The following is an 11,081-nucleotide window of genomic DNA, read 5'->3' on the forward strand; positions in this document are numbered from 1 at the left end:
TTGTTACTCTATTTGCTATTAAAATGTAAAATGCCACCACATTTTAAAACACAACAACATAGCATCCTTTCAGAGTCAAGAGGTCTTGCTTGAAAACAATTGGTGCTGAAGAAGCTAACCTTAGACATATTCAGCAAAATCCAGTCCCAAACTCTTGTGGTTTTACAGAATATGTACCAGTAAGAAGCTTATTAAATTTACTTCTTAATCTTCACTAAACTAATCCTGAATTTCTTGTTCTTTCTGGAGCTGGAAAACTTTTTCCTCTTGCCATCCTCTCCACCTCTCTGTTCCTTCTTCCCTCTCCAAAAATAAAATAAATAAAAAAGCCTAAAATCTGTAAAATCTTCAATTGATTTTCTACAGTAGGCTGTTGGATCATTGAGGGCTCACAGAAAACAATGGGCACTTGTTCTGCTCCATCCCTTCTTGTTCTTTAATTTTAATGCATGAGAAATGAAATGTATATAACTAAGCAACTATTTATTTAAAGCCTAACCTACAGAACGGCAGAAGTTTCCCCTTTAGTTCATTTGCAAAGTTATGTCCAAGGCAAATACAAAGAGTATCATAACTTTTGAAGTATATTGTCTATTTAGTCAACTTTGATGCTGACCCTGAAGCCTGAATTCTGATGTTAGATAAATAAGAACAAGGAGCACCACTTGAACAAACCAAGTTAACACATGTAATGTTTTACCCAAATGCAACTTCAGTCATCTTAAAGAAGAAACCCTTTCTACTTCCCTACTTCTGGTTTCCCATTGCCAATCTTGACATCTCAAGGGATATACTGCAAATGAAAGCAACATTACTTTATCTCCTAGTTCCATGTATATTGTAGCTTTCAGGGAGACACAGGACAATGATATTTGGGAAAATTATTGCCACAGTAAACATTTCTAGTGACAGCCTTTCCAAACCTCCACAGTATTCCAGTTCTATATTTGTAAGCTACATATGTTGCTTCGAAAGTTATGTCTCCTGTTTATTTCCAAAACTACAAATATTATAATGAGCACAATAGCACTATTTGATAGAGCAAATTCTCAACTACAAAACACTATTTTCCCACATAGTTATCACCATTAGCTATGCATTTTCACCAGTGGTCCACATGAGCCTGCATGCCACGCTTGTAAAAGTCTGCACTAGTGGAGGTGACCCACTGTCAGTGCTGCTACTGCTGAAATGCACCACCCACCACTTCCTGCACTCACCTCCACTGTTTGGTTTCCATAAACATTCAGCAAGCATTAATGAATGTCAATGGGTGCCATTTTTTTCCACATAGAGGAATTCAGTTCCACAACTTTGCTTCATATGCCTTTCCATACCCAATGCCATTCTGTCAGACTGCCCCTCCACTGTCAATTGTCATACAGCAAGAAAATGTAATGGGATATTGGCAGGAGGGCTCAACCTCTACTGCCATACCACCAACATCCACCTCTGACAATGTGGGCCAAAATCATAAAAGAGGAGGCATTACTTTCAGAGCAACGCTCATATAACCCTACCTCTGACTGCAGAATGTGAATACAAATTGACATGATTGATTGAAGACTTCTCCAGCAACAGCTGCTACTACAGCTTTGGCAGAGAAACATTATTTGCTCTTGATTTAGGTAGAAACAGATTTTCATCCTTAAGAAAAAGTGAAAATTTGTATGCACAGCCTAATAACTGAGGGTCCTAATTTAGACCAGTCAGTAGCATAAATCTTTAAGCTTTAGTCTTCATATTCCATGTTTCTTCCTCACCCTGTTAGCATACATTACTGTCTATTGATACATAAATAGATCTCTCTTATTAAAAGACTGCTTTATGATCTTTTGCCATGCACTCCATTTTTGTAGCAGATGGTACTACTTCTTACCAATGCTAATCACATTTTCTTCTAGTAAAAAATGTAACACTACTGACATAACATCAAACATACCATATGAAATTAAAATGAGTTCTTGCATTCTATGGAGGAATGAATATTAGAATCCCAGGAGACCCAGCTTTGTCTGACAAAATGTAACCTCAGATGCACTTTTTTAAAAGGAATATTGCCCAGATAATTAACAATGGTTTCCGCCTCAACCCCAACCTGTCTTTTCCTCATAACATCTTTCAAAAGTCAAACTAGCATAGATAATCGCTTTGGGAGTTCCATCTTTATTAATTTACTTATTTCCAACAGATTACATTTATTCTACAAATAGTAGATGAAGGTTTTGTTTTGCATTTACATGAGCAGTATATCAAGCGGACCTACAGCTTCCCATTGCCTTTAGAGCTGTCTTGTGTGGGTTACTCCTACATTTAGGTACTCTGAAGCTATATAGAAGGAAAGGTATGAAGTTTCCTTTTGTATCTCACCTTTGCAAAGTTAGTCATTCATCTCAGGTTGTCACTATTCCTTTCCTTAAGTTTCACTGCAAATATATCTTTTAAAACAGGGCTAAACTGAAAATTATGTCACCTACACACTCTGCATCACCAAAGTTATTACACATCCATTCCAGAGAACAGCCACTGTAACAGTTAGCACAGACAGATTATCTGTAAGATGGGAAGATTAATTGGTCTACTTTCCTCAAGTTCTTTCATGGGCACAGTGCTGCCATGCTAAGTACACCTTTAAGTTAATGTATATTTTTTCTATACAGTGTGCATCAGTTAGTTGTGAATGCCCTAATTCTGTCCAATTCGCTTCAGAGTACCAATCTATAACTTTATTTTAACCTTTGTGTTTGTTTTTCTGTTAGCTGTCATTGTATTTAAACACCTTGCATTAACATCTGTCTTCCCCTTTTAGGGTATTTCAGATCTGAGGTCTCAGCTTCCTTTGTGCATACAGAACAGTCTGGTTTTCCATTCCTTATGGGATATTTCCTTTGCTTCCAGTGTTAGTCAAAGCACCTTCTGTTGCAGCTTCTTGATGTTTTCTATCTTCCTATAGTCTTCAAAAAATACCATAAATAGAAAATCTCAGAGTATTCTAAAAGATGCTTTCCTACTGCTCCGTATGTATTTAAGTTCTCGTTCATACATCTCACTTCTAGAGACATAATGCATGCCAGGACTTTGTTTACCTTCTCACTGCTAGCAGACATTGTGCAGATGGCTAATGCATTATCTCTAATCACTCCCAGGTCTTGTGGAAGCTCTGTTTTGTGGATGAGTGTTCTTATTTGTGCTGTAGAATTTGTATCACGTGGCTCTGATCTCCATTTTCCACATTTCCATACACAACAGAAAATCATGTGGTAAAAATCAAATCAATCAGGTTATGAACTGCTGAATAAGGTTACCTAGTATTCAACTTGTTTAACAGCTCATTTAACAACTATTTAACTCTTAATGCTTTTACGAAAAGCTAAGTTTTGCCTAATGTTAAAGTACTCTGATCCCGTGCTTGTCTAGATGTTTTAGTGAATTTAACTTGGTGTGTGCCTCAAGACTTTAATTTCAGTACCACGAGTGGACTACGTGCTTAGTATAATCCATGCACTGCTGTCAAAGCCAATTAATCTGCTATGATACCAGTCCAGGACTGTTACACTTTTATCTACCTACTGATCAGGAAAAAGATGTCATCTATTTCTGCTGAGGATAGAGATAAGACAATCATTTCAAAGGCTTTCTATTTTTAACTATGACCCTCTTATTTACTTCCCTCTTCACAGCTGAACTTTATGAGCTACAAGATCTGCCAGCCATATAACAAATTCCTAACTCAGCCTCTGTTAATTTCTTGTGATAGCAAAATGAATTAAATAAGTGCACAAATTACACATTCAGTGAGTTGATTCCAATGCTTTTTTTTTCATCTTTTTTCCTAACATTTCTATACCATTTCTGCATTTGAGTTTCCATACCATTCAATAATTATCACATAATCTCCATGATAAAATCTCAATACAGACTTTATTTAAACAGATTCCTCCCAGAACTCTTCATTTTAATTGAGCACATCTGAAATGCTTGTATACTGATGCATGCAGTATGAGGAACAAGCTGCTTGAACTGGAAGGTTTTGTCCCCTTCCCAACACTATGACATAACTGGGGTGAAACTTGGCAGCATGAGTCCCACAACTGGAGTGATGGTATGGAGGGCTATCAGTTGTTCAGGAGCTTAGGCAGGATTAGTGAGGTTGAAGTGTTGCACTGTATGCTGTATGTAAAGGAGAGATTAGACTGCACAGACCTTGCTGTTAGGGACTGCATGGTAGAGAACCTCTGGGTAAAGATTAAAGGGATAAATAGCAAAGCAGACATTGTCACAGGTGTCTGCTATTGACCAGCCACCCAACAGCATGAATGAGCTATTCTGTTATGGGAGAAATCTTTGGATCAGATGTCTCTATCCTTTCTGGAGACTACCTTCCCATATATAAACTGGGAATGTCCAACTGCTGTGAAAAGCAAGTCCTAAAGTATGTTGAAGAAAAAAGTTCCTGTCACAAACACACTAAGCCGAGGAGCCCACTTAGATCTGCTTGAGAATACTGAAGAACTTGTGGGGGAGGTGATGGTAGGTGGCTGTCTTGTCCACAGAGATCATTAAATAGTCAAGTGCAGAATTTTTGGTGTAAGCTGAAAAAAGATCAGAGTTGCCACTTTAGTCCTTTAGGACTAAACTTTGAGCTTCTCAGGGAGCTAGCTAGTAGTGTCCCATAAGAATCTGCTCTAAGGGGTTTAGGGGTCCATGAGAGTTGTTTCTTTTTTTTTTTCCAAGAATCATCTTTTGAAAGCTCAGGAGCAGACAATCCCACTGTGTCATAAGACAAACAAGAGAGGAATACTGACCTGGAATACTTTCACTGAATACTTTCACTGGAACAGCTTGCCCAAGGAGATTGTGGATGCCCCATCCCTGGAGGCATTCAAGGTCAGGCTGGATGTGGCTTTGGGCAGCCTTGTCTGGTGGTTGGCGACCCTGCACATAGCAAGGGGGTTGAAACAAGATGATCATTGTGGTCCTTTTCAACTCAGGCCATTCTATGATTCTATGATCTGAATGAACAGGGAACTCCTCCTGGAACCAGAACCTGGGCAGAAAAATAAAATACATGACCTCTGGAAGTGAGGTCTGGCTTCATAGAAGTAGTATGGAGCTGCAGTTCACATCTACAGGGAGAAAACAAGAAAAGCCAAAGCTCAAGTTGAGTTTACAGTGGCCAAAGTGATGTCAGACAACAAAGAAAGGTATTTTAATGACTGTCAACAGCAAAAGAGGGTCTAAAGAAAACACTACACTGATATTTGATGCATATGGTTACCTAACAAGTAAACAGTGGAAGCATTTAATGCCTATTTAATGCCTTTTTTTGCCTCAGTTTATATTAGTAACAATAAAACTTGGGCTGCCCAGTCCCCATATCTGGAGGACCACAATTAGGGGAACAGTGACTTTTATCTGTGGTCGCTGAGACTGTAAGGGACCAGTTGTAGCAGTTCATAAGTCCCTGGAGCCTAATGGAATTCAGCCCAGAGAACTGAAGGAGGTAACAGGTGCTATAGCTCACCCCCCTCAATAATTTACCAAAGGTCTTGGGTGTCTGGGGAAGCCCCTGTTAACTGGAAGTTAGGCAATGTTATACCTATCTACAAAAAGGGTTTGAAGGTAGAACCAGGAAGTTACAGACCTGTTAGTTTAACCTCAATCCCTGGAAAAGTCAAGGAAAAGACAATCCTTTGGGATATCAAAAGGCAGTTAAAGAAGATAAAAAGCAATTATCAGGCATAGTCAACATGGGTTCACGAAGAGAAGGTCCTGCCTCAGTAATTTGATGGCAAGCTTACCCACTTTATGGACCACAGAATTATGGAATATCCTGATTTAGAAGGGACCCATAAGGATTTTCAAGTCCAACATCTTGTTCCACATAGGATGACCTAAAATTCAAACCATACATTTGAGAGTATTGTCCAGAAACTTCTTGAACTCTGGCCAGCTTGGTGCTGGTATCACTGTTCTGGGGATCCTGTTCCAAGTGCAAATGAGAATATAACTGACCTCTGCTTTAGGGATTTCTTAGACAATAAGCACTGAATCATAGAATGGCTTGAGTTGGGAGGGACTTCAAGTATCATCAAGTTCAAAGCCCCCTACTGCAAGGAGGGTGGCAAACTGTTACATCAAGTTGCCCAGGGCCCCATCCAATCTGGCCTTGAACACCTGTAGGGATAGGTCACAAAGAAGCAAAATTTCTTCTGGCAGATTCTTGGCAGTCTCAAGCACAGTACTCACAAGTAGGTCAGCACTCTTATGCAAAAAGGAGCGTCAAACTCAACCAGCTGCTGAAGAGGATGTCTGGCTACCCAGCACTCCATCTCAGAAAACAGTCTACACCCAAGTAATGCTCTCCCTTCAGTGGCTGGCCCTTATATGAGCCAAGGATGAATCCAACCTAGGTACTCCCCTTCTGGCTAGGTGGGGAGCACAGGGCCAACCACACCGCTTCACAGGGCACTCAATCACCAGTTCATGCCATGACCTAACAGTTCTCCTACAATGGGGCATCCACAACCTCTCTGGGCAACCTGTTCCATCACCTCACCACCATCTCAGTGAAAAACTTCCCCGACATCTATCCTAAGTCTTCTCTCCTTTAGTTTAAAACCATTCCCGCTTGTTCTATCACTCTCTACCTGTGTAAAAAGTTCACTTCCCTTCTGTATATAATCTCCCTTTAAATACTGGAAGGCTGTAATGAGGTCTCCCCACGGCCTTCACTTCTCCAGATTGAAGAAATCCAGCTCCTTCAGTCTGTCTTCATAGGAGAGGATGTCCAGCCCTCTGAACCTCTGGATCCTCTCCAGAAGCTCCATATCTTTCCTGTGTTGGAAGCTCACAGCATTCTTAGGGATAAACCGCTTATCTGCGAGATAACACAGGTTTGTGTTTTGCTGGGTGATGAACTGGGTCAATATTAAAACTCCAGGGGTTACAGTGAATGGGGCTACACCTCACTGGTGACCAGTCACTAGCAGTATCCCATAGCGCTTAATTTTAGAGTAAATTCTGTCCAACATTTTTATCAGTGATCCAACTGCATTGGAGCATTGGACAACCATTAACAACATGAAATTCAACAAAAGTAATGCTGGGTGCTGCACCTGTGACAGAGTAATGCTGGACACAGGTGCAGACTGGGAAACAAGTGGGTGGAGAGATCAGCAGAGAAGGACCTGGAGGTGCTGGTGACAGCAGCTCAGTATGAGTGTGCCCTGGACACCAGAAGAGCATGCTGCATCTTGGGGTGCATTAAACACAGCATAGCCAGCCAGTCAAAGAAGAGATTCTTCTGCTATATTTAGCACTTGTGCAGCCTTAAGTACTGCTTGCAGTTCTGGTTTCCACAACATAAAAAGGATGGTAAAATACTTGAAAGCATTCAGAGGACAGCAAAGCTGCCAGCAGGGCTGGAAGGCATGTACTGCAAGGAGGGGTTGAGGACACTTGGGTTGTCTAGTTGGGAGAAAAGGAAGCTGAGAGGTGCCCTTACTGTCAAACATTACAACAGGCTTCCTAGCAAGGTGATCGATGCCCTGTGCCTGTCATTGCTCAAGAAGCATTTGGATAATGTCCTCAATAATATACATTTAACCCTTGGTTAGCTCTGAATTGCTCAGGCAGTGGGACTCAGTGATCTTTGCAGAGCCCTTCCAGCTGACCAATTCTAAAAAGGAAAGGAAAAAGGAAAGACATCATTGTGTGAATCAAAGATATCACTGTAGTGCCTGAAGGAGAGTTTGTCTATCGTGTTTATAACATTTACTGTCAGAAGCGACGTTAGAAATTAAATCATTGCTATCTTTTCCTCTTAAAAAAGGGGATTAACAAGTCTATTGAGGGACATACAAGTCTACCTGCTCTAAAAAAGCAGCTCAATTATTTCAGATCAGCAGGGGGAGCTAAACAGTTACACTTTCGCTGAACACAGAGACGAGACACTCATTACAAAGAACTGTGCTATTCTGTGTGACACTTTTTATTTCTTTACCTTTATAGTATTTCCTATACAGCTTTCTCCACACAAGAAGCCTCAATTTCTGCTCTGCTCTCCCATTTCCCCTAAAGTAACTAATCCTAATAAACACCTCTTTCATGGCAGGAATGCTTGGATGAGGAGCTTAAATAAGCAGCTTATTCAAGATGGGGCAATGGTTCTTATACTGCAGCACAGGCAATACTACAGGATTACTGGAGGGTATCATCAAGTTTCACCAATAACAAGGAGAAGAAAAATATTTTTAATGTTGAAATTGATCCAACCAACTAGCTTGAAGTTATATTTATGTTACAAGCAGCTCTGTGGCTTTAACCTTACTGAAGTTCAATGTAATGTAATGTACAGACTCCATTACTTGTTCTAAAATGAGAAAACAAAAAGACAAAAGAATGTGAGGAATAGCATGTTTATATGCTTTTACACAAAGATCAAATCCTTTCTGGATAGAAATGAGAAAAGAAGTGGTTAAAAACCATTCCTCATCCTCCACACTTCCACAAAGTGTCACTAATGCCACTGTGACTAATGAGATAAAAAAATAAGTTCATTGGCAAAACCTTTTGTTTAAAACATGCAGAAAGTGAAAATGAAATTAAGAGTGTCATAATAACTCTAATCCTGTCATTTTGGTTTGCTCACTGTTTTTTTTCCCCGAGCTCCATCCTCCTAACTGCTAACTCTGTTTGTTAGCTGCTCACTGCATTGCCTGATGCCTGGCAGAGGGAATTGCTTTACTAAGTGCTACCTGAAAGAATCTGGATATAATTGACCCAGGTCTGAGCCATATGAATGCAAACTGTACCAACATTGCTTCCCACGATCCAGGATACCACCACAAACACTACTACTATAAGTCTATGTATGTCATCATACCACATCCCATTAATTCGCATATCTGCTGAGTGTGCACTGCTCAACATGGTTCTCACGAACTGTGGCATTGGCCTCTCATCGTATTAAGTATTCTAAATGGAAAATATATATATATATCAAATAATAGAACATTCTAACCAAAATTGGTACTTCAAGGAATCTCTAGATAAAAGCTATGGAAATGCAGTCATGAGTGGGCAAAATTTTGGCAGTGCCATGGCATGAGAAATTAAATTCACAATGACATGATCCACAAGGACAGATAAACAAGACCCTCTATTAGTCTCTAGTCACAGGCAATGATCTGGATTATCATTGAAACAGAGATTCTAAAAGATCAAAACATGTTTTAGGGATGGACTGCTTTCTGAATCATGATTAATCCAATCTGGTGGAAAAACAACAAAATACAGAACAAAGAAGGAAAATGATCGCAGCTTGACTTGCAAGATCTTCTCTAAAGAGTTTTATATACACTATATGTTATAAGTCCTCGGTCTAGTACTGGAAAGCAAAAAAAATAGATAAACACGTAGGAACCCTTTCTGTGAATTGCAGTGCTCTCTTAGACCACCAACGGGTGTCCAGACATTGGATGACCATCAATATTAACAGAACTCTTGATAAGCAGGCCTAGTTTTAAGCTTTCTTCTTGTTGTTGAAACTAGTTAAGGCCATCTCTGAACAGCCCCTCTAAAACCCCTAAGGATCTACACCCCTCTATTACATTTTCTATAAGATATACTGCTAGTCCCAAGGCAATTGCTCCACATAATAGAAAAACAGAAGTTGGAGAGACTGCATGGTAGCTGCTAAACAATGAAGCAAGGTGATGAAGACATTATAATTGATTGTGAAAAAGTTTAGAGCTAAATCAAGCCCAATCAAGACTGACAGCAAACTCTGGGATTTGCCTGTTAATGTTGAACTCTTACATATACAGCACACTGAGAACACTTTTTATAAAGATTGATACCACATAAAGCTATTCTGACAAACGTGTATCATTACCCAGGGGAGAGGAAGGAAAAAAGTAGAAGTGTAGAAAACCAAAGTCTCAAGAGAAAATAATGAGGGAAGAGTTTTGTTGTTGGCTGGTGGCATTTATTTTATATTTCTCTGATCAGTCTGTGCTTGCTGCACCTCACAGAACTGGAATTTCTGATGGCCAGGTGCTCAGATTCTGATGGCCAGGCTCTCAGTTTGTATGTCAATGGTTTATGGGCTGGTTCAGCCTGGTTCTGTGACTAGCCCATTCCAGAGCTCTGTTACTTTCACAGTGAAGCTCTTCCTTGTGTTTGTATGGAACTTCCTGTGTTCCAGTTTTTGCCCATTGCCCCTTGTCCTGTTATTGCACACCACTGAAAATAGCCTGGCTACATCCACTCCACTACTTTATAAATAGTGATGAGATCACCCCTCAGTCTTCTCCAGGCTGAAATGTCGCAGGTCTCTCAGCCTTTCCTCATACATGAGATGCTTCAGGCCCTAATGATCCTTGTAGCCCTCCACTGGACTCTCTGTAGAAGTTCCCTGTCTTTCGTGAACTGGGGAGCCCAGAACTGGACACAGTACTCCAGATATGGCCTCAGCAGGACAAAGCAGAGAGGGAGGATCACCTCCCTTAGGCTGCTGGCCACGCTCTTTTTAATGCACTCCATTGGCCTTCTTGGCCACAAGTGCACACTGCTGGCTCATGGCCAACCTGTCATCTGCCAGAACATCCAGGTCCATCTCCTCAGACTTCCTCCCCAGGTCAGCCCCCAACCTGTTTTACATGCAGTTTTTCCTCCCCAGGTGCAAGATTCTACACTTGCTCTTGTTGAAGTTCACCAAGTTCCTCTCTGCTCAACTCTCCAGCCTGTCCACGTCTAGTTGAATGGCAGCACCACCTTCTGGTGTGACAGCCACTTCTCCTATTATTAGCTAACTTGCTGATGGTGGACTCTATCCCTTCATCCAGGTCACTGATGAAAATGTTGTACAACACCCCAGACCCAGTACTGACCTCTGGGAATACCACTGGTTAGGTCTCCAACTAGACTGTTCTCAGCTGACCTCACTGCTCATCTAGCTCACGCTTACTAAGCTTAATTGCAACGATGTTGTGGCAGACAGCATCAAAAGCCTTGCTGAGTTCATGGCTCTATCCTATCTAAAGCAGCCTTGTCTTACCCCTCTTCCAGAAACACAA

General features: G+C 40.7%; 1 long non-coding RNA gene across 1 annotated transcript; it reads right to left on the reverse strand.

The window, feature by feature from the left end:
- Positions 1-2,146: 2,146 nt before the first annotated feature.
- Positions 2,147-10,380, reverse strand: LOC121111380. Its single transcript, XR_005862032.1, has 2 exons — positions 5,802-10,380; positions 2,147-5,126 (listed from the first exon to the last, which is right to left on the reverse strand). It is a non-coding gene; the product is annotated as an uncharacterized LOC121111380 (long non-coding RNA).
- Between the last annotated feature and the right edge of the window lie 701 nt (positions 10,381-11,081).

Source organism: Gallus gallus, chromosome 8 (assembly GCF_016699485.2).
Source record: "Gallus gallus isolate bGalGal1 chromosome 8, bGalGal1.mat.broiler.GRCg7b, whole genome shotgun sequence".
Lineage (NCBI taxonomy): Eukaryota > Metazoa > Chordata > Aves > Galliformes > Phasianidae > Gallus > Gallus gallus.